Raw genomic sequence first — 24,667 nt, 5'->3', positions numbered from 1 at the left:
AATGAATGGATTTATTGATGATACTACGGATGATATATAATGTATCCTGGTATTTCATGACTCTTTTGGACCCGTAACAGGCCTATAAAGTTTCTCTTCATAGAAGCTTCTAGACATATCCCATGTTTGGTGTTAGCTTCCCACAGTTTAGTCCCCCTCTTCTATGGACAGTATTCTGGATTTCTTATATGGCGGCAGCCCTGCTCAAACTCAGCTCCTGTGGACTCTCTGGAACAGATTTCCATGAACTGCAGCTTCACAGTTCTTCAGAAACACAGGCTCTCCAACATCATTACCCTGTAAAGTCTCCTCCCCACACCCAAGGCTTCCCAATGCTCTTAAAACATCAACACTTTTCCTGATTTAAAGGTTTTTAAGTGGTCTAGACCCCATCTACTTCTCTGATTAGGAATTGACTTAGCCTTGTTCTCTCTTAAATTATCTAAACAACCCCTTTGTGGGACCGTGAAATGTTCTTCCATCCAGAAAACACATCAGTGTTTACCTTCAGACTCTGCCTAGTCATTCAGTCCTCAGAGCACACGCCACCTGCTCAGAGAACAGTAGTTCCCAACCACACAACCATATCCTGTTTTGGTAAGTCTATCACAATGCAAAATTATCTTTTTTTGTTGTCTTAACCATTTACTGTATGGTGTCTTAGGAAGACATTAGAAACCTGAATGATTCCTGTCACTGTCAGCACTTAATATATCACCTAGAACATAGGAGATATTCATCTAAAATATTTGATGAGGATTGGTAAGATGGTGTATTGACACTTGCCATCAACCATGACAACCCAAGAACCCTTCTCAGTGGGAGAGAAGAGTTAACTCCTGTAAGTTGTCCTCGGACCTCCACATGTCTGCTATGGTATTCTCATGACCACACACACACACACACACACACACACACACACACACACACACACTAACACACACTAACACACACACATATACATTGGATGGATAGATAGATAGATAAATAAATAAATATTTAAAATAATGAACAAATGACTATGTTCTGCCCACTTATAAAGCAAGACATAAACTTTGACATAAAGTCTCTACCCAGAAATTATTGAACGCTGTTTTAAAATCTTAAGGGAAAACCCTTAAATAAACACGGGATACTGCAGTGATTCATTAGCTCTAGAATGTTAGTTGTCAACCAGCAACCTGGGTTGTCAAGGGACACAAGTTTTAAGCATCTTTCCCATTCGAGACTCCATCGATACTGGGAGCTTCACTCCCCAGGTGGAGTTATGTGGTGCTTTGCAGCATTATTATAACAACAGGCTAGTTAATAAAAATAATATAATGATGGCACGAGCAGCAATCAATGTCAGCCTCGTCTCTGATATGCAGAGATCCCCTAGATGGAAGCATGAAAGGTGGCTTATTTCTGAGCCAGGCAAAGGATCCATCATAGTTATGGATAGTTCAAGTCAAATCAGCAAGATGTGCCAGCCACAGAAACCGGCGAAATTCATGTGGATAGCTACTGCCAGGCAAGGAGGAAGAAGAAACAAGCCGGTAAGAACACATGACGGCATTGTCTCATCGGGACCAAAATGAGAGAGAGCTGAAAGATTTAGCTCTTCAGAAAGACAACTTTGAGAGCATTTGGTGATTTATTTGACAGGGACGGAGGAGGGCAGCCTCCGGCCCTCTAGAGAATCGCCCCCTCAGTTGCAGCCCCTCAGTAACTTCTCAGTTGAAGACGCATGCCCCCCTCTTCGCCTATATGTATCTGACTCCTCCTTTATTATTTCCTATTAGAAAATGCTATTTAATTTCATCCACGGATTGGTGACCTTTGTGTGGCTTCCCCATTTAGGAAATTTACAAGTAAATCACCAAGAAGTATGTACACACACCCTTATAAAATATACATGCACTTGGAAATGAAAATGCACCAAACGGAGGGAAAAAAGGGACAGTGTGCATTGTAAACGCTTGGGCATATGTGCATCAGAGGTGGCGGCAGGTGTTTGGGAAATCTTCACACCGACCCAATATTTTTCTAATGGCTCCTGTTTCCAATGCGAGGGAGAATTCGGAAACCATTAGGCACCGTGGCGTGCTCTGAACAGTGACATGTAGCTGGCACCATGGTGCGTGGGAACCTCCCTTTTCCCTCGAACAAAGAAATAGGGTGAGTTTATTAAAGCATAAATGCCATTTTCATCCTGCAACGTTAACTGTGTGGCTGGGATCCCTGAGGTACCCAGGCACTCAAAGCAAACAGCTGTGCCACCTACTTGCAACAGTTGTACGCCCACCACACAGCACCGAGGGGGAGGAGTAGGTCAAAGAGAGCCGTAAGGAGGATGGCGAACCTGGCTTTGCTGCTCCGTGGTAGCCCGGGGGGAATCCAGCCCTTTGGAGGGTAGGTATTGTGTGTGCAGCAGCTCAGAGCTTTGAGCGTTCTCCTGCAACTTGTCTCTTATGAACCACCTACTACATTTTTATATTCCACATCCACAATCCACCAAAAAATAGTGTTTAGCAAATTAACGGAATACTGAAGAAAAAGCCCATCAACCAACCTCACAGGCGGCTCGAAGGTGGGCCTGAGCAGTGGGTGCTGGAAGCCGATGCCCTGGTAGACATTGATACAGGCGCCTCTGCGGGCTTTGAGAACAAAGTGGAGCCCTGGCCAAGTTGTTATAGGGGTAGCTCTGTGGAGCCTATGAGCTGCTCGGTACCTGTGGCAGCAGGGAATACACCAGGAGGACACAGACAGAACAAAGCCAGCTTTTCACACATCAAAGGCCAAAAGAGCTCACCTATATCTTGTCTCTCAGCTGCCCTGTTGTTCTGAGACAGGTGGAGTGGGGTCCACCCCCCCCATGCTGTGGCGATTCTCTCTCAATTCTGTCAGAGAAGTTTGAGCATTCTGTCTTCTCTAACACTTCCCTATACCGATGGACCCCGCTCTCTCTCTTCATCTCCTTTACTCTTTGTGACATTGTCCTCATGGATCTCTAAGACTGGTACCTTTCTGGCATCTATACTGGCTCCCCTTCTCGCTTTATATGCCTTCCTCAGACAGTTCCCTCTACCCATATGTATTTAGGGCCGAGGTTTCTAAGTTTTCATTTCCTACCCCTGGCTTGCCCCTCACTTTGGTCCTTCTCATGGCCCCGCCCACTTATCCTAGCCTTTCTTTTTCATGGATCTGACAGAGTCCCCGTCCGAGCAACTAACAAAGTTTTGATCCACATTAGAAAACTTATCACAAGCCACAGTAATCACTCCCGTATCGTCTTAGGCATCATCACTGTCTAGAGAATTAGGCTGCTATGTCCAGGCAGACCATGGGCTGAGTAGCTGCTGACCACTCCCCTTATGGGGCAGCTCTGACAACAGGCAAGCTCCAAGCTGACCTTTCCTTTATTTTGACTTCACTGAAACCCCTAAGTGTTAGTGAGAGAGGCCAGATTCTCTGAGTTATGACAGTTGGCTTGTCAAGATTGCCAAAGGCTTAAATTTTATTCACATCGGAGCCTGGCGTATGTTAGGTGGCTATCCTCGGCTTCAGGTTACAAGAACCAAGTGGCCTCTAGTCTGCGATTCCACCACTTCAAATATGTTATCCAATGTTACCAAAGCAGAGAAAGTAAAGGCATGGAGATTCATCTTCTCTTAATGACCCCAGACCTAAAGAGACACAGATTTCTATGTAAGATCCAAGCCATTGTTTAAAATCGACCATAGAACCCCACTTAACCAGCCCTGGAGCTAGGAAAGGCAAAAGACATTAATATCTGATGAGCCCTAATTCATATCGCTTTATGATCCTTTTAGGAAGCTAAACATTATCTCTAGAATCTGGAAGTAAAACTTAAGTCTGATCTATGTGTCATAGACATGCGCACTGACTAAGAGTAGCAGTTGGGCAAGCAAAAATGAAAGGAAGGCTAGCCAACTACGTGGGGCTCACACCTGGGAAGACTTACAGGCCTAGCCCACAAATGGAGGTTGCCTTGGTAGCAAGTTCCCTCATAATGAGATGGAGAGTTGCTTATTTTTAGGGAGAGGCTGAGTAATTAATGGCTGTCCAGGCCACTGGCAGAAACCATACAGACATTCTGAAAAATTGATTAAAACACACACACTTAAAAGCACCAAGATGCCTTGTGACTCTCTTCCCGCCTGTAGTGTAATTAAATAAAGCTTTATCTAACCATTTTACTTGTATGCATTAGGGACTCAAACCAGGCCTCTCTTTCTCCCCAAGACTTCAATATGCCCTTATCTGTTTGTACTAATTGAGTTTTCTCATACTGCCACATGGGCAGCAGCTAATAGATCTGATATGCCTGTGGATGATACTGGGTTCCTAAAGATCTCCCAGTGACCTCAAATCTTTAAGAACTCAGACCCGAACTGGAGACAGGGAAAATCTTGTACCTTGAAATGATGTGATGATCCTTTCTGTGGTGAGGGGAGGGAATTAAAATCTCCAAAAGCTCGAGAGAGCTAGATGCATAAACAGGCCGGCCTAGGAAGGATGCAACGCATGCCACCAAGCTCCGCCTGGTTATAATCTCAGCTGCTTCTCAAATGAAACAAGGCAGAGACGCACCAGGCAGAGCCAGGCCTCTTGGAACAGGCCTGCAGTCCCAGATACTCAAGAGGCCAAGGCAAGAGGGTCATATATTCAAAGCCTTACCTGGGTTATAAAATGGATTCAACTACATTAAATGTCTCGCATGAAAAGCGTAAAAAAAAAGTGGATAGGGGATTTGAGAGATTGCTTAGTGCTTAAGAGAACGTGCTTCTCTTCCAGGGGATCCGGATTCGGGTCTGAGAACCCATAAGCTTACAGCTGCTGATTCCAGGGGATCTGATGCCTTCTCTTAGCCACCAACAGCACCTGCACAAACATTATTCTCTATACCTCTACCTCTATCTCTATCTCTATCTCTATCTCTATCTCTATCTCTATCTCTATCTCTAATCTATATCTAATCTATATCTATATGCATGTATGTGTACATATGTGTACATACATGCATATAGAGGTAGAGATAGTCATTTACACATACTCATAAAAAATAAATAAGTAAACCTTAAAAGAAAAGATGTCTGAAGAGATGGCTCAGTGGTTAAGAGTGCTTGCTACTCTTATAGAGGACCTGGGTTGGGTTTCCAGCACCCACATGGTGGCTCACAACTGCCTATAACTCCAGCTCCAAAAGAATGACCAAGGAAAGACACTTACTACCCATGTCTTCCATGTGCACGTATTTATAAACCAACACTAACAAGTACATATAGCACACACGTATACACATGCACACATATAACATAAGACGGCTGAAAATAGACTTCAGTGGTAGAGCATCTAACACAGCAGTTGTGGTAGGTGCAATCCCCGGGACTGAGGGAAGGTATGATTACCTGGAGGGATTGTTAACGCACAGATTTCTGGGCTCTACCCTATAGGATCTCAGAGTTTTCCAGGTGGCAGTGCTGTTGCTGCTCTAGAGACCACACCTCAACCGTCAGTGGCTCAGAAGGGGGTCTCCCAGTATTGTCAGATCTCCAAGAGAAACTGGAAGTATGAATTTATATGTGAAATGCCTCGATTTTTAAAAATCTTGGCCACAAATCTAAAGGCATTAAAACTTAAGACAAACCAGTTCTGATCGAGAAATGCTGCACAGACTCATAAAAAACCTGCCTCTGAAGAATGGTGCAGCACCCTTAGTTTATAGCCCACAGCTTTGGAAAAAAAAAATTGTCAGTTAGCAGGCAAGCCACAATAACTCCTAACAGATGAATAGATGTTAAAAGCCCCTCACATTGTCTCTCTGTTCATCAGGTGACTCCACCTGTCACTACACAGCTATATTTGTGTGAGAACCCACCAAGCCCTTTTAGAAACATTCTCCCAAACGATCCTCAGACCCTTTAAAATATTGCCATGGAGCCAACACTTGAACAGTATCGATCTCACTTGGGTTGATATTTTAAACCATCAGCTCTAACACTGGGCCTAGAAGCTTCTCTCTGTGTTCCTAAGGCCTCGGGTCCTATACATTTTCACGGATCTGGCCCAGCACCTTTGATAGGCCATACTGGGTACTGATGATATAGTGTATCCTTCCCAGGTTCCATAACATCCAGACTTGGGCATGGAAGAGAAATGCAAGCAGACACAACTCTGAGCTGTTCTATGTGCACTGGAATTCCATTAAAAAGCTTATTCGAAACATTCTCTTCTTAATAAAAAAAAATGTTTTGTTTTTTTTTTTAACTTGGTCATTCACACAGACAATGACAGTCCAAGTTTGTCTTGTTTTTCCACTTGGATTCTCCATCCCACTCTGACTTCTTCAGGTGATTAAGCACTGTGGCCAAGCTAGCCAGAAGATTTATCTTCAACACAAAGAAACCCGGGCTAGAGTTTGACTCTTCTAACCAGACAATTCAAGGTAAAATACATATCATTTTATTCCAATTGGAAGGTGAAGACACAGATTTGTGGCAGGCACTTTTAACTCGATGCTGCCCTGATATGTATGGATGCATTTGCATTAGTCAAGCAGGAAGCTCAGCTGTGTGGTACTGAAAATATGCATTCTAGACTGTTCCCTTCATACATGGTCCAGGCTTACCCTGGCATAAGATTTCTAGTTCCTAGGACATAAAGTGGACTTGGAAGGATCTCCTAGCAATCTCTTCTTTGATTCTATCTATTCCTGACTCAGGGTGTGGGAGTTTAGGGGGTGGGAGGGGATACTATGATAAATATCCAAGGACATATTGCAGTGAATGTGTGTTTAATAAGTAGAAAAACCATCTGGTCTTTAAAACCAGCTCTTTCATTAATCCCATCTGAATTATAGAGACCTAAATTGTACTATTGTTTTTACCCATTAAAATAGCTATCTTTTTGTATGGTGTAAGTTTTCATTTATCCTTTCTAATGGATAAACCAAAGGCAAATGTGACTCTTATAAGATTATGGCATTTACAATCACAATAGATGTCCTTATTCCCTACAACTCAATATTACAATAACTCAGTTTGAAAGACATATGTCCTCCATTGAGGAAACCCTTCAGTTAAGACTACAAAAGGGAAGGGTGAGATCTTCAAAGCCAAGGCAGGTGAGTTAAGGAAGAGAAGCAGACCTAGTCCACCAAGAGCCAAGGTCACGGGACACTGAGGGCAGATGAACTGCTGACCCTTTTGTAGACGGACCTGCTCCTCAGAGCCCTCCCTCCTGTACCTTGGGCAAAGATTCCCTCACAAGTTACTATAGGAGATCTGCTTCCTGGTGTCTTAGGGGTGGGTGATCCCCAGGGACCTAGCAGCAGCTGTGCCAGATGTGGCAGAATATAAAAAGGACTGCTTGCTGCCCTCTTCTCTCCCTGTGTCTCTGCCTCTGTCTGTCTCTCTGTCCCCCCCCCCTCTCTGTGTGTTCCCCTTGTGTTCCCCAGCAGGCCTCTCTTGCTCTCTTTCCCTCTTTCTGTCCTTCTCTGTCCTCCTGGTTTTGCTCCAGTCTGTCTGCCCCTATCCCCTCACTCCCTTCGCTTCCTCCAAATAAACCTCCCTTATACCAGTGCTGTGATTTTTTTTTTAAGGAGACTCCTTAGCATGGATCTACCAGGTACCCCTTACCCTCCTGCCGCCGCTTCATTATATTTCCTAACACTTCCAATCTCAAAAACAAACAAACAAACAAAAACAAACCCAGAAAGGGCCACCTGGGCAGTGCCACAGTAGAAAATGAGTTCCTAGGGTTAGGGAAAGATTCTTTGAGCAACTCTTGCTGCTCTGATTGTATCCAAACAAGAAAGGGGGGTGGGGGAAGCATCTATTGTTATCAAAAGGGCACCTAGGGAGAAAAATCATAATTTGTAATGAATCTTTAACCTATTTAAAGTAAGATCAACTCCATATGTGAGAGCTGAGCCGTTGTCTCTCTGTTCTCCTAATTAGTCCCTCTCCTGCCGGGGACTGGCTTTACCTAGGGCAGAGTTTGTTCTCATCCTCTGCCTGTTTGATCACCACAGTGCTCATGATGCCTCCTAGAATTTGCTTCCCTCAAATGATGAAAGGGTGTTGTTTTTGGCAAGCCTCCAGTTGTCTCCTTGTTCCACATCAGTACCCACTGCTTCCCCCTTCAAGCCCCTACCCCGTCTCTTCTGTTTGATGAGTCAGCTTGAATCTGTCCCTCACCCCCACCCCCCACCCCCCACCCCCAATTTTGCTGCAACAGGCTCCACCTTCTCAGGTACAGAATTCAGTTCAGGACAGGACATTCTGACGATGTGCCAAGCCCAGAATTCAAAGACGCCAAGAAGATAACATGTCAGTGAGTCCTTTTCTACATATGACAATACAAAACGGTATGCCTTCCCCTTCGGTTTAGTTATTCTGCCTTTAAGAAGTACCCTCTGCGTATAATCTCAAATGTTCATCTGATATATCGTAACATTTTAGCAATACCAAACTTGGAAATAGGCCAAATGCTGACACCCTTAGGGATCCCCTAGAAGAATTCTGTTTCTGCTGTACCATGTAAAATAGTTCCGTCATTAAAAAGACCAGGGCAGACCTGGGGAGATGGCTCAGGTAGGAAGTGTCTACTATGCAAGTGTGAGGATCTGAGTTTGGATCCCCGGCACCCACATAAAAAAGTGGGCATGGGAGCACATGCCTTGACTCCAGTATTGAAAAGAAGAGGCAGCGACCCCAGGGGCTCACTGGCCAGCCAGTCTAGTGGAAACCAGAGCTCCAGGATCTATGAGAGATCCTGTTACAAGTGAGGGGATGAAGTGATGGAGAAAGACATCCTAGATGTCAAGCCCTGCACCCATGTGGGCAAGCACACCTGCACACAGGCAAATATCACACGCACGCACACACACATATACACGCATACACACACATACATATACAAACACACTCACATACCCCACCACACATATACACCATACATACATACATATACAAACACATACATATACACATCATATACTACACACACATACACACATACATACACAAACACATACCACATCACAAACACACACACACACCACACCATATACACATACACACACAGACACACAGACACACACACACACACACACACAGCATGCAGACCAGGGCGAAAACTCTGTCAAGTGTTTCAGGGACATATAGTTTAGTGATGAAAGCTGGCAACAGTGGAGCTGTGTAAGTGTAGAACCTCCATGAGGGCAGAGAAAATCCACTCAATATCTCCTGGGCAATGAAACAAGGGGATGGGGAGGCATTTGCACTTGACCTTTTTCATAGTTGAGTTTCTGAGCCATGTTTGTGAGCCATTAAAGCTGAGCAGTTCATTGATAATCAATCAATAAGCATGATCGCCGTGGAGCAACACTTGAACTAATGCCTCCCCCACTGCAGTGGAGCCTAGATTCCACCTCTGTAGCCTCATTCTATGCATTTCCCTTCTCAGTGTTTCTAGGGAAGTCCTTCAAATGATGGCAACACAGGGATAGTAAGGATCCCGGCAAGGGCCAGTAGATGTCTGGTGTGCTAAGAAGACAAAACGAAAAGTCCAGCATTCCCTACAACTCATGACCTGAGATGGTGTGCTGATCCCAGGCGTAGTCCCCAGATAGGGGAGAGAGAGAAGGGAGAGAAGCTGGGCGAGTGGAGGTCTCCCACCTGGAAGGAATCTATTCCTGGGTAAATCATGGCGTCAAGAGAAGCTTCCTGGCCAATAACGGTATGTAGCCACTTTCTACCATTCACTCAGGACCCTGGTAACAAAAGAGTGTACAACCGTCACAACTTTTCCTAAACAGGTAGAGAAAATAGTTTTGTGATCATCTTCAACACTGGCATGTCGATTTTTCTGATTACTTAACTGACACTTTCAGGTGTTTTCACTCAGAAGCAAGAATCCTAAAGATAGCAGGCAGCTCTTACCACTCTTCAGAAGGCCCTGAAAATTCACAATTGACTCATTCAGCCAGATGTTCAGAGTGCATGACCTCATGATGAACTCCTGGGCGATAACGTTTACAGGATGTTACAGGATGATTATTTACCTCAGTGTTATTACTTATGCTCATTCTTGCCTATGGAATAACGAACATTCTGGCAGTTTGCATAGAATTTTATGAGAGATCTATTGTAGTCGGCTGAAAGTGACTAAAACCCCATGGCTTCTAAGATCCCAGCCTCTCCTGCTCTATTAAGAGATAATGAGAACACTTTTGGAGTGAAATCACTAGTCAGGGACATCAGGCTTTCCTGTCACCTTTGGGAGGTTTGGTGAGGTTAAGACTCTAAACACATTTTTCACCCGGGCATTAATTTCTTTCCAATCTAAGCAAACTGCTCCAAGGTGTTTGATCACAGATAGAACCGTGGTTTGAGCAGTCAAGTTAAACTTGTAATACAGCTCAGTAATTCAAAGAAAATGAGTATTCCCTTCAACCACACTATTACTCTTAACATTTTAAAAAATTGAACCATTTATTAAACAATTATTTTAAACAGTCACTTATCATTAATTGCTATAACTAAAACCCTCCAAGAGTTAGAATATTATTTAAAGAAAACCACTCCTACGCATGATTATCTGAATAATTGATGTGATTTTTTCCCATTTTTAGAACCCGGACCTTGAGCTGAGTCATTTTGCCCAATTCTTGGGTTTAGTCATCTTTCCTGAGGCTATCTTTTACAAACTGTCACCTGGGCGACCTGCAGAAGGATGGCCACAGGAAGAGGTGCTATATGCAAATTTCCAGGCTCTGGCTCCAGATACTGTATGCCTCAGAGGATCCAGGATAAGAATATGGAAAAGGATATGGATTTCAACAACCTTTCTCATGTTCCAGTGATCACTAAAATTGGAAAAATACTGGCTGAGGTTTGTCCATGTCTTTAGTGAGTCAGTTATTTCTTGTGAACAGTTTCAGCCAAAAGTCTTTGCACATCGACATTGCTACCTAAAAAGCCTGAGCAAGGACAACACCAATATACATGCTACACAGAGGGCAAAGCCTAGACAAAGAACTGCAGGCAATTAAGGAAGGCTGAGAGTGGGAGACAGTCTTCTCCAGGGAAGAGCCCCGATTTGGCAATCCAATACCAAGTAGTTAGACCTAAAATCATGTACTACTTACAGGTAATGTTATCCAGACCGGAACAGTTGTATTTATATGTCTAGGAATACATATATACACATATACATACATACATACATACATACATACATACATACATAGGATTAAAGAAACAAAGGCCGTAAATTCGAGGGTGAATAAGTGGAGCACACAGGAAGCGTTGGAAGAAGGGAAAGTAAAAATGATTTGTTACACTTTAATTTCAAAAAAAAAGTTTCAGGTCTTTGCTATTGTCTTCCATTTAGACTTTGGTCTATATTATACAGACTGTGTGGTTAATTTTTTTTATTTATTTTTTTAGTTAGCATACAAAATAATTGGCTTCATTTTCATGCGCGTGTATTATTATACTTTGCACATTCATTCCCCCATGGCAAGTTTAATTTTTAATTGACTGCTAAAAAGTTACCAAGTTATTGAGGAATAAAACCGTATATTTCCAAGAACTATTTCTTCGTTTCTCCTCCAGTCTAGGTGGGAAGTAAAAAACATGGATCATTCTAGTAACAGTCTAATAATCAATTTGAAATAGTCTTTCCAATTGGTTCATTTGTGATTCTTCCTTTGCAGCAGGAATGCTGTATATAATAGGAATTATCTTCTGCTTTGGGAAAACTTTTGGATCAATCATTTGTTGTTTATTTTGGTTTTTGTTTTCTTTCTTTATTATTATTTTTTTTTTAGAGACAGGGTCTCACTATGTAGCTCCAGGTTACCTGAAACTCACTATGCAGACCAGGATGGCCTAAAATTCAACTATCTACCTGCCTCTACCTCCAGAGGTGTGAGCTACCTTGCCTTGCTAAATCATTTAATTTTTGTTGGTCTTTGAAAACCTACATACAGCTTTCCTATGAATGTATGTGTAATATATATATATATATATATATATATATATATATATGTAATGTTATATTATATAATTAATATTATATGATCATGAACTTAAATTATAGGAGGTCAAAGTCAATTGTACACCATTCTTCCATAGGGAACTCCTACCTTTAACTGTTCTGAAGTTGAAGATGAATATTTTGAATATTTTACATGTGGTTCAGAAACATTATGACTTCAGGATAGATTTCAATCCTATTCCAAATACATAGTGCTAAAAAAAATCTCCATTTGATGCATTTATAACAAGATAATTTATAATGCTTTTGCCAGTAAGAAGTTTTGGCCCCCATAACCATCTCAGAATGCAGATACTGAAAAAACTGTAGAAAACAAAGGGTCTATGACCCAAGATTAGCAAATAAAATTAACACACTCTTCACACATTAAGTTTGCATTTCATGAAGAGTCAGAGGCAGAAGGAAGCCACTTCCCACAGAGTTCTCTCAAGTCTTCTGCTCTCTCATAACATCAGCGGTGTTCATGGATTTTGTAACCAAACCGCTGGATCCAAACCCCTATTGTCTTACCAGTTACCTTTCTCAGAGCTGCACCAAGAGGCCTGAGGCAGTCAACTTAAATCGGAAGAGTTTGGTTCTTTGGGTTGCAGCCTGAGGACGTCATCCATCATGGTGGCTGGCTAGCCATGCTGCAGCCACGCGCAGACAGAGGGGAGCTAAACTCTGGGGCTTGTTGGGAGCTCTTGCTCCTTTTCTCCTGTCTTCTGTTTTGTTTTTTGTTTTTTTGTTTTCGTGCCAGTATCCAGGGTGTCTTTAGGTTGGGTCTTCGTTAGTCTGGAAACATTCTCACAGTCATACCCAGAGGGGGGTCACTTACGTGACCCTGAAACCCGGCCAGATTGGCAATGGGCAACAAGCATCATGCCTACCACCCCACTTACTTCGTCAATTAAGTTGAGAACACGTTCAAACCCTCTCAGCCCAGTTCCCTGACTGGAAAATAAACATTTTGATCTTAGAATCTGTTAGTAAAGTTTTGATTATCAGGACGAGAAAACCCAATGATGAAGGGGCAGATTGGCTGAAAACCTAAAATTAGCTTGGACCTTAAATGTGCCTTAACATAGCTGCTCAGTGAAATCCACAACGTTCCAACTTATTTATTTGTCTTTACTAGTTCCTTTGTTGCTACGTTTGCCCAAGGGTGACTTCCCTAAGCAGCATCATATTTACTATGATGACAGTTAGGTCTGGGAAAACTTGCACAGAAGACCAGGTATTTTCCTAGAAAAATGCCCCTGGAGAGCTAACTATCCCAAACTAGGTCACATGATCAACTCTGAACTAAACAGTATTAGCTGGGGGGGGGGGATGAACTTCACTTAATATCTTTAGCACCCATCTTCATGGATGAGCATAGGAACCATTTCCTCCTTGGTTCTTGGGATCTCCATTGGGAGGAAGAAAAATCTGGATACTATTACTGACAGGAAAGGAAAGAACATCTGGGTGGCCTAAAACAAAATGAACTCACTCACCTTCCATATGGGGACTCATGGGTTACATGAAGTAATACACATAAACCACTGATGACTGACACATGGTAAACACTCAGTAAAAGTTTACTGTGATTATTACTATTATTAGTACTACTGTCAGTGTCAATTAATTAACCTGATGTATGGCAGCATTATTAAAACCTAATATTACCCAGAGACTCCAGGCATCTGCTTCTCATTTGTGGAGATGAAAGAAAGGGACGCCATGCTTAAATCCCAGTGAAACATGCTTTTCTTAGCCACATGTGGTTAAGCCATATTTCATCACAGAGCACACCTTTCTATTACCATGAGACATTCCGTTAAGCACTCTTATCTGTCATGTTATATTCCAGCACTACCATGAGAACAGGACCTGCACAATGAGTACCCATGTTGTTTTTAAAACCCCATTCCCACAGGCAGAGAACATTAAGAAGTGGGTAGGTCAGTCAAACGTCTAAGCCATGAGAAACATTGCCATCGGTAGCGCGCAGTTCTGCTGCCCTTCAGCGCCATGGTGGAGAGAAGAGAGCTAGCTCCATATAGGCGAAGGGACCAGCAAGCAATCAAATGAGGCAAACTGTAAAATCCTGTGCCAACCTTCTGATTAGGCGGGTGGCTCCCCAGACAGCTAAGCAAGTCTGAAACAATACCAAGACCGAAGCTCCAGCCAGTGTAGACCTACTTCTTCTGAAGAAACGTGGCTTAAAGGTAATGCATAACTTAGCATTTTTCTCAGCTCAGTCATCCATAACTAGAGGCAGAGGCTTTGTCCTCCATCAGTCAGTTGCTTAGTTCAGAAGGTGACACCCTAAGGAAAATAGTCCCTGCACTTAGTGCTGGCACCAAAGCTCGTTCTGAAATTCTTACAAAAACCTGCACCAAGGGATTAAAGTGTTGAATCCTCAGTGATAAGACAAAAGCAGTCTAGGAGGAGTGATGTGTCTCCTACCATATGTCTCCTAGCATGTGTCTCCTTATCATGTGTCTCCAAGAAGGTTTTGTTTCTGCCATAAAGCTGATGTCCCTTTACAGATGAGGACAAAGGAACATGTTGGCTGCGTTTATTCTTACTGAGCTAAATAAAGTTATAAAGAAACATCTTTTGAGACTCACATTCTTCTCATCGAAGAGAAGACTGAAGAGAACCACAAAAGAGAAAGATATGAAGAGGCATCAATTCTCACCTTTAATTTAATTTAAATATATAGTAATCCAGAGGTGGCTACGTGATATGAAGAAAATGATTACGTTATCTGGAAGACAGTGAGCAAAGGAACTTGGTGGCAGTGGGCTAAAAGACCCGATGTTAACTAACACTGTTCTGTGCTCAGGAAAGAGGAAAGGCCCCACGTGAACAAATGAAGGTTTCTTGACTCCATGTATCAGGGATTGTGTAGGTCTGTGAACAGTCTGTCTTTTGGTCTGGTCTAAATTATCCAGTTCAGGTCCCCCCCCCCAGCAAATTGGAAACACATAAACCATAAAAATCAAATGAATGCAGGCACAAAAGACAACGTGTCCTTGCAATAAAAACAAAAGTATTTCTCCACCTGCTGTTCTTTAAAGACCATATTGAGCCCCTCATATTCCAGTCAGAAAGGAAGTCTCCGGCGGCACTGGGAATAGTGTTACCTGCATCCAAGCCTCTTTCTCTTGATTTGTCCTTCTTCTCCTCCTCCTCTTCTTCCTCCTCCTCTTCCTTCTCCTTCTTCTTTTTTCCTCCTCCTCTCTTAGCTCCTCCTCCTTCTTCCTTTTCTTCTTAGCATCAAAGGTTAATTCAACCTTTTGCGAGCACTTATCACCGCATACAGGAGACTCCTCACACTCCTTTTTAGCTGAGTTACCACTGTGCTTGACCATTGAGATAATGACTACTTACACAGCGGGACCTAAACAAGATGGAGTGGCCTGCACAAGGAAGACAAGTCAACAAGGAGAAATATGTGGAACATCCCTGGGACAGGGAAAATACCTAATTTAAATGATCCAATTACAACACTAGGCCAATATTTGGCTGAGAATGTTCTCTGGGTTACATAAAAGGCTCTCCCAAATACAAGCGTCCAATGCTAGTGGATCTGAGGAAACTGCATGGTCTGACACCTTCTCCCATGCAGAATCACATGTGAATGAACTCTAGACCATCACTCAGATGACTGATGTATTTAGTCAAGTCACTCATGTGGTTTTTTTGTTCTTGTTGTTCAGTCATGGAGACTTTAGTGGGTCTCTTGGCATCTGAGAAGTAGACTACCTAAAACTTGTGGGTGAGCCAACCTAAAACTGGTGGTTGATGGCACCCACAAAATGCTTCCAAGATTGGCCAATGGGAGGGATTCTCATATTTCTTTCTGTCTTTTTTTTTTTTTTTTTTTTTTTTTTTTTTTTTTTTTTTTTTTTTTTTTTTTTTTTACTTCGGTGGCAGACAAAGACGTATGTAACAGAAATGAAAAGGGAAAGGCTTTCTCCAATTAAGTCCCATGCATGAGATTCTCTCTGTGAATTCATTTGGACAGAACAAGAGGAGGAAGAGGAACAGGAAAAGGGAGGAGGATGCAGGGAGCAACACAGCGCTTGCCAACTACCTCTAAATACACTCGTTCTGAGCTAACAGATGGGTAGAGACTGAGGTACTCACTCACACCCGTGATCGGCCATGCGTCGGGTAGCTTATTCCCTGTGGATAGATAAACATATTATCTATACTCAGACATAAAGAAATAGCTTCAGAGACCTACCTTCCATTACTTAAAAAATATAGAATTATTGAAAAATTGGAAAAATGTCGATGGAAAAGCCCCTCACGCAGGGAGGAGTGTGGCTGTAGAGCTGTGTGAGAGACGGAAGATGTTGATTGCTAAGTTTTCCTCTGGGACTTTCTGAGACATTACCATCACAGTGTCTGTTCTATTACTAAAGTCAAAGCGAGAGTGAGTACAGGCATTGGAGACTTTCCTAAACTCAGGATAAACTAAGGGCAAGCCCAGGACTCAACGGCTGATGAGCAACTGGACATGAACCTGGTTGCTGGGCTGTGAGAAGACTTGAAGAGTAAAGGTTATCTATGTGAGTGACAAAGCAACCGAGGAGATAAGTATGGGAGGGAGCAGCACATAGGAAGATGATGCCAGTACAGAACGAAGGGGATGTTCCGAACTCAACAGTCCCAGCTTCCATTGCAGTTTTGCTGCAACCATGTGACACTTTCTGGCAGATAGTTTTGAGGGGACGCCACTAGCTTCTAGGAGAAGGTGGGTAAAGCTGGTTTGTTTCTTAGTCCTTTGCAAAGTCTGTGGAAGCTCTGTGCTGACACTGCGGAGCCATAAAATGCAATCTATGGGTCAGCGCCTGCAAAGAAGCCATTCAGCAAAGACACCCGGCTCATAGGGATCTTTTGCATAAGTGAGGAATCTCTGCTGTGGTAAGATACTGAGATTTAAGATGAAGATATGATCACCCCTTGTGTTTTTGGACTCTTGCCACATGTGTTCTAAAACTTTGTGGTTTTCCTATAGGTAAAAAAAGCTCCTCCCTCTCTTGTATTAATTACCTTTCTTGCTGTGATAAAATGCCTCACTAAGGCAACCGAAGAGAGGGATGTCCTGTTCAGGCTTACAGTTTCAGAACAGATACAGTTCCTACAGTATGGCAGGGAACATGTGGCATGAGGATCCTGATGCAACTGGCTACACTTTGTCCAGAGTCAGCAAGCAAAAATGAGCTGAAAGACAGGCTCACATTTCCTCCCCCTCCTCATTCAGCCTGGCACCCTGGCCAATGGTGCTGTTCACCTTTAGGGTGGGTTTCCCCTTTCAGCTAAACCTTTCAGGAAACACATTCATCGGCATGCCTTGAGGTGGGTTTCCTTGATGAGACTAAAATCCAGTCAGGTTGACAATGAACGTTAACTACTACACACTCCAAGAGAAGCAAATGGTGGCCTTGTACAGCCTTAACTCATTCATTCTTCTGTTCCAGAACATCACAGACCTGGTTGATTTAAAAATAACAGAAAATTATTTCTTACTTAACCCCTTTGTTCTACTATTCCAAAACATCACAGACCTGGTGATTTAAAAAATAACAGAAATTTATTTCTCATAAGTTAAGAAGTGGGGAAATCTGTCTTTTGCATCCATCGCTGGATGACCAGATGCCAAAATAAAACTCAATCCCTTCATGACTTCTGACCAAAGCAAGAACCACAAATGTCATTTCAATGCACCTTCTCACATTTAGGGGAAGATCATGTCTTCCCCTCTTTCCAAGGAACTGAGACAGAAGTATAATGTTTGATCTATGCCCATTCAAAAGGATAATGAAGTTCAGGTTATTCAAGGGCACTGCAAAGGCCAGCAGATTGGCAAAATGGTCCAAGTGTACAGGAAGAAATACACCATCTACATTGAATGAGTACAATGAGAGAAGGCTAATGGCACAACTGTCCATGTGGGCATCCACCCCAGCGAGGTGGGTATCACCAGGCTAAAGCTGAACAAGAAGATTCTGGAGAGGAAAGCCAAGTCCCGACAAGTAGGAAAGGAGATGGGCAAATCCAAGGAAGAAACAATGGAGAAGATGCAGGAGTAGGGGCATTGTATACACAGCTTTCATTAAAGACTGCTTAAGTTAAAAATAAGGGGAGGGGAAATACAAGACCAACATGCTGGTCTGGAAGACTGTTCTCTGCCTGAAGGCAATTCCAAGTTGGAACATTCTCTGGATAGGAAGAAAGTTGTGTGCTCAGAACTTTCCAAATGTGAAAAGGTGCATTGAAATGACATTTGTGGTTCTTGCTTTGGTCAGAAGTCACAAAGAGATTAAGTAGGAAGGATTGAAAGCCAAGGTCAAGAGGGAATATACCCTTCAACTTCCAGCCCTTTAGAATTGTGCCAATCCTAGACACGAGGGCTTTACTACCTCCCAAAATGTCATACTTCATAATATTAATGTGTTTGAAGTTAAGCTTCAACATGAATTTTGAAGGGAATACCATGATTCAATGCTGGGGAATTATTAAAAAAAGTAAGGAACCCACGCTGGAATATATCAAAGTTACCAAGTATTGGTTATTAAAGAACAACTTAGTTATAAGTTCTTACTCATCGACTTCTACAGCCATGTAGCTAAGATTTATTGGCTTGAAGCATTTTCTATCACATAAGTTCATGAGAATGAGCTAAAGGTTTGGTGATCTGTGCAATTCCATTCTGTATGGCTTTTCCTCTTGAGGGCAATGTGCAGGTCATTTTATGTTTTATTCTTCGATGGTTTCATGCATGCGTACGATGAACTTCAAGCACTCATTTCAGCCCCTTCCCTGTTTTCTCTCATCTTCTGCCCTCTTCCGATGAAAATTTTCCTTCTCCCAGCAAATCCTCTTCCTATTGTGTGTATGATTCACTGAGCTTAACCAGAACTGCTCGTGTGAGTATAGGTGGGAGGTTCCTTAATGGAGCAAGGACAACTTGTCAGTGGCTACACCACTGAAGAAAGTGGAACTCACCCTTCAGCAAACACTCACTATCAACAGTGTCTGGGGGAGAAGTCAGGGTCTCATGAGTAAAATATTGGCAGGTGTATGTTGGACAGGCCTTGTGTGGATCCACACCTACTGTAAATTTACGAGTGCTGTGTCCATATCATAACCTGGTGATGTCCTTTCTGTGGTTCACTTCCTCTTCCTCTAGTGATATATATATATCACTATATATATGAATATATATAGATGAATATATATATATATTCATTCATCCCATTTCCTGCAATCTTCTTTGAGGCTTGAAGTTAATGGTGTAGGTGCAGGTCATTTTCTTATATCATGAAACAGGCACGTTAGTGCAGTGAGCATGCCTAAGGCTTTCTCAGGTCCAGGCTCAGAGTGACAAAGTGACATTCCCAACTGCATACCCTTAGAGTGACCTGGACCAAACAAAAGCTGAGGTGTGAATATATGCAAGCCTATCTATGACACAGCCATGGAAGAGGTATGAGTGCAAAAAAAAAAAAAAAAAAAAGTTAGTGCCGGACCAAGAAGTCCATCTACAGACCCAGGAGAACTCACAGAGACTGCAAAAGATACCTATGTGCATGGCACGGTTTTTCTACACTATGAAAAATGAAGGCAACTGGCCCCGACCTTACAAGTTGTCTTCACTTTAAGAGCTCAAAAACCAAGTGTCTCAATGTCCACAGTCCTCTCTGTCCACCAACATTCTTTGTCAACGTTGTACACAACAGAAGCAATCCAGCCCCCAGCAGTCAGGGAGTTTGTGTCTTTCTTTAGCTTTGACAAGCAAGAAGATGTAAACAGACCATAAGGGAAGCTGCTTTTTCATTTGCGCCCCTCCATTCGTTTTGCGTTGATAAGATACACAGCCTGGGAAAGCTATAAATAAGAGGCTGGAAACAGCTTGAGGGGCTGGTGATGGAGCCACAAATCAACAGAGTTACATCTTCATCAGGACCCTGATATGGAACTTTTACAATTTGCCAAAATATATTTATCTCCACTGCACAACTTGTAGATCACAAGTTAAAGCAGGAGACCTCAATGTGCCCCACTTTGCTACAAAGTTTCCTGTTGATCAGTCCAAATCTAGCTGGAGTGGATGCATCTATTTCTTGTCTTACATAGGGCAAGATTACTCACATAGTTGGCCGGTCTGGCTGTACACTCTCTCTAATTTCACCTATATGGCACCCCCTACGATGAGCTAAAATGCATGTGGGAATTTACCCCCTACTGTACCCTTATGTTCTTCCCAGCTGAGCTTCCCATAGCATAGAGTGGGGAGACCCAGAGAAAGGCGAGCACATTATCGTCCTTAAAATGCACCTAAGCTGGCTTAAAACTAACTTATTTACTCTCTTCATGGGGGGGGGGGGTTGGAGGGTCATATGCTTGAAATGATGGCATTGACACTGTGGATTTGAAACATGGAAGGTTTGTGGGAAAGAGGAGTCTGGAGGCCAGAAGTTTTGATTTTATGAATATAGGAAGCAGATGGCTCAGGATGGGTGGATTGAAGTGTGGATCCCTAGTGGGCATAGAGGGCAAGTATAGGACAAGAAAGAACAAAACCAAACTGTGGAAAGCAGGCATATGTGGACTGCCCAGGCCTCACCCTGAACACAGCACTCAGGCCAGCCAGTCCTGCTTCACAGTGCCTTGGAGCCACACACTGGGCTGTGCATTTTCTCCTCCTCTTCATGGGTCCTGTTACTGTGCTCTTTAGAGGAGCTGGAGGGGTGGCTCAGTAGCAAGGATGGATCATTATGCCATGCTCAGAATGGGAAGCTGAAGCTTAAAAAGTGTGCATGACCTGCCCAATGTCACATAACTGTTAAAGGGGATTGGTAGTGGGCACAGACACAAAAATTTAACCAGAAACAGTCAAGTCTTAAAAAAATGTGGCCACTCTATGTAGTCCATAAATTTTCTTTAAAGAAAAGAACAGGCCAGGCCACTGGAGTGTGAGAGAAAGAAGACAAGAGGCAAAAAGTGAGCATTAATACAGACAATGAAAGAAATGGAGCCACCAGGCTGCAGCCGGAGTCAGGAAGCCAGTGACAGTCTAGGTGTTGCCTTGTGAAAGATAAGAACCAGTTTCTGGACTCTGGAGTATAAGGCACTGTCAGATGAGACTTTCTATTGCCCAGACCCAGTGACAGGTCACAAGGTAGAGGCCAAAGAGGAGGCAAGCAACACATTCTAACCATCGTCAGAAGGGACCTACGTGCCAGTGACCTGAGAGTGAGGACCCTGTGTCAACAACCGCTCAGCCGCAGAAAAGTGGCGTCTCCAGCCTTACTGTCTCCAGTCCAGGGCTCCAGTGGTCCACACACACTTTACTGGCACCAACATTTCCCTGCACTCTCCACTTCCTACAAAAAATATCCACACTGCCCTGGGAGCCTTTTCCAACTAGAGGTACATGGGGTGTCTTAGTCAGGGTTTCTATTCCTGCACAAACATCATGACCAAGAAGTAAGTTGGGGAGGAAAGGGTTTATTCGGCTTACATTTCCATACTGCTGTTGATCCCCAAAGGATGCAGGACTGGAACTCAAGCAGGTCAGAAAGCAGGAGCTGATGCAGAAGCCATGGAGGGATGTTCTTTACTGGCTTGCTTCCTCTGGCTTGCTCAGTCCATTCTCTTATAGAACCCAAGACTACCAGCCCAGAGATGGCACCACCCACAAGGGGCCCTCCCCCCTTGATCACTAATTGAGAAAATGCCTTACAGCTGGATCTCATGGAGGCATTTCCCCAACTGAAGCTCCTTTCTCTGTGATAACTCCAGCTGTGTCAAGTTGACACACAAAACCAGTCAGTACATGGGTTTTTTGCTTTTGTTTTTGTTTTGTTTTGTTTTGTTTTGTTTTTTTCTGTACATGGAATGTTCTGGAAGCTCTAAGAGCAGCCTTTAGACAAGGATTACCAGGATTAGTAGACAAAAAGAGAAGCTTTTATCCGCCTCCTTCTCTTCTTCTTCCTCTTCCTCCTCTTCCTTTTTTCTTCTTCTGGAAATAATGCCTTACATTTTCACCTGCTGTTTCCCTGAAATGTCTTTTCCAAATCTGAAAAGTCACCTCATACACTTAGGGAAAAAAAAATCCTGAAATTTATTAAAGTAGAACTGGCTAAACTGTAATAACAAGTACTCCTAAGTCTCATTGACATAAAAATCACACTACCTTACAACCTGGATTCTCCCTCAGCCCCATGAGAGCTGGACTTCTTTACTTGGGACCCTCAACCATGCAATGATGCCGGTGTTCTATATTGAGGCTCCACAGTGCCTTTACCCAGCTTCCATATTGCAGGGAAAAAAAAAATGGATGAGGCTGTCTTGGAAGCTGGTGGCATCTATGCAAGTCCTTGGCCAGAACTTGTCATACAGTTGCAATGGAACTTCAAAAGATGCTGGGAACTGCCAGGAAGCATGGACCTATTTTGTACCCACAAACCCCTGTGCTCCAACCACTGCTCTCTCAAGCTCAACTCAGAAGTGCTTCTTCCATGAAGATTTACCCAGTAATCCCTGCCTCTTCCAAGAAGAATGAATTACTACGCTGTTTGAGCGTTCACAGTACATTAATAAAAACTCTAGAGCCTGTGGGTCAAATGACCCTTTCACAAGGGTCACATATCAGATATTAGTACCACAATTCATAACAGTAGCAAAATCACTACTAAGAAGTATCAACAAAATTAATTTTATAGTTGGGGTCACCACAACTTGAGGAATAGTATTAAAGAGTTTGCATCATTAGGAAAGTTGAGAACCACTGTCAAAGAGTTTTCAGAAGGCTATGTAATTTTACTCTCACACTATCATGTCAGTCCCTCAGAAGGAAAAAAATTAATGCTTTTTTCTTCTGTTTCTCCCATATTATTAATAGGGAAGTAGGTTTGGGTTGGATTTAATAAATTTTAAGTGAATAAATGGTATTTTGCATTTAACTTTGACCTAGTTACTGGAGCATAATGGACGCCTACACAAGGCTGTCTTTTACCCTTTGATGCAGAAATGCTCCCTGGACTTGCCATTCTCCTTCTGGGAATGGCAAGAAAGCAAAGCCAGGCGAAGAGCCGATAAGAGTACAGCCCCAGTACAGCATCAGTACAGCAGGCCTCGAATGCCCGAGCCAGGTCAGGAATAAACACTGCCCCTCCAGGCATCAACCCACTCTCCAAGCTGGCCGCACTTCTGCTCATCGCCACCAAGAGCACAGTGTACTGTGTGCTCCAAGACCCTAGGGCAGCTGGCATTTCCAAGTCTACAGTCCAAGACTTTGTAAGAAGAGCTGAGCCGAACCGAGCTGAGCTGAACTGATCCTCAGATGGCGAGGATAAATGAAGGGAAAGAAGCTATCTTATTTCGGGGGGGCCTCTGAGAAAAGGAAAAATATAAGCTTCCTAAAATTCACTACTCTTGCCATATGCTGTGACTTTCCCATTCATACCGGCAACTGCGGGAGATTCAGCTTCTGATTATAACATCAGGAAATTAACGAAGAGTTTATAAATAAGCTCTGACTCAGAGCACAGCCTTCAGGAATGTTCCTCAAGCCTTCTGGGAACTGTCGCTCCCAACAAGCCCCCATTCTCTAGGATAGCCCCTCTCAAAGGCACTCACTAGTTTCTTGGAGCTTGGTCGCTTCTGACTTTGCCAACTCTCTGTTTTCTGACTGAGGACTCTCCAGGACTTCCGGCTTGTGCCAAAACACCAAATGGACGATGGTTGGACAAGAACAGAGAGAACTTAAGGCAGAATGGTGGTTTTTGCTTTCACTTGCTGTTACTGTCCTAAAGTACGATGACAAAAGTCAGGGGGCTTAAGGTTTATTTTAGCACACAATTTCTATGATTGCCAGGACGTCAAGGCAAGCACATGGAGCAGCTGGTCACATCATCTAAGTCCTCACAATCATGACAGCCACCTCCTCCCATAGACAACCTGATCTAGACTATTCCTCCCTGAGACCCTCTTCTCAAGTATTCTAGATTATGTCAAATTGGTGATTGAAAATTAATGACATTGTGTTCTTTTGGGCTCTTACCATGCAGGCCCACCCATGGGCATGTGGGCTTTTGACTATATAAGCAATTTGAGTCACCCGTTATTCGTATAGCAGTAGCAGTCTTGTAGTCCAGCTTACCCCAGTCCTGCAGAGTGTGTACCAAGCTCCAGGAGGAATAATTTTCCTGTCACAGTGCCATTCTGGACTGACACCAGATGATTCCAAAATGTCCAAACTCTGTAGCTTCTCTGGGCATCTGGTCAACCTTATATCAGGATGCGATGACCAGAGACATCCCTGAGGGGAAATAGGGAGGGTCTGGTCCTGATGCATACCTAGAGCATTTACCCATGTGTAAGGGCAAGTTTATGTAACTTTTAGGATGCAGCGCAAAGTGAAAAGGTAGAAATTGCCTAAAGATGAATTAAAATCCCAAGGGAGGAATGGTGGAGAGTACCTCTCAGTATGGGGTTCCATGTGACTGCTGCCCTAAGTCTGACCTTCACTGTGGGTTTTTTATATGGGTAGTCCTAAGCACTAAAGGGAAACTCTGAGAATTTCAGGGAAGGTACCTCAAAACAC

At 43.2% G+C, this 24,667-nt stretch overlaps 1 pseudogene; it reads left to right on the top strand.

Annotated features, from left to right (window-relative positions):
* Positions 1-18,146, top strand: part of LOC110336054 — a 143,096-nt pseudogene extending 124,950 nt beyond the window's left edge.
* The last annotated feature ends 6,521 nt before the right edge of the window (positions 18,147-24,667 follow it).

The sequence above is a fragment of the Mus pahari genome, chromosome 18 (genome assembly GCF_900095145.1).
Source record: "Mus pahari chromosome 18, PAHARI_EIJ_v1.1, whole genome shotgun sequence".
Classification (NCBI taxonomy): domain Eukaryota; kingdom Metazoa; phylum Chordata; class Mammalia; order Rodentia; family Muridae; genus Mus; species Mus pahari.
This window is presented reverse-complemented; position numbering and strand designations above follow the sequence as displayed.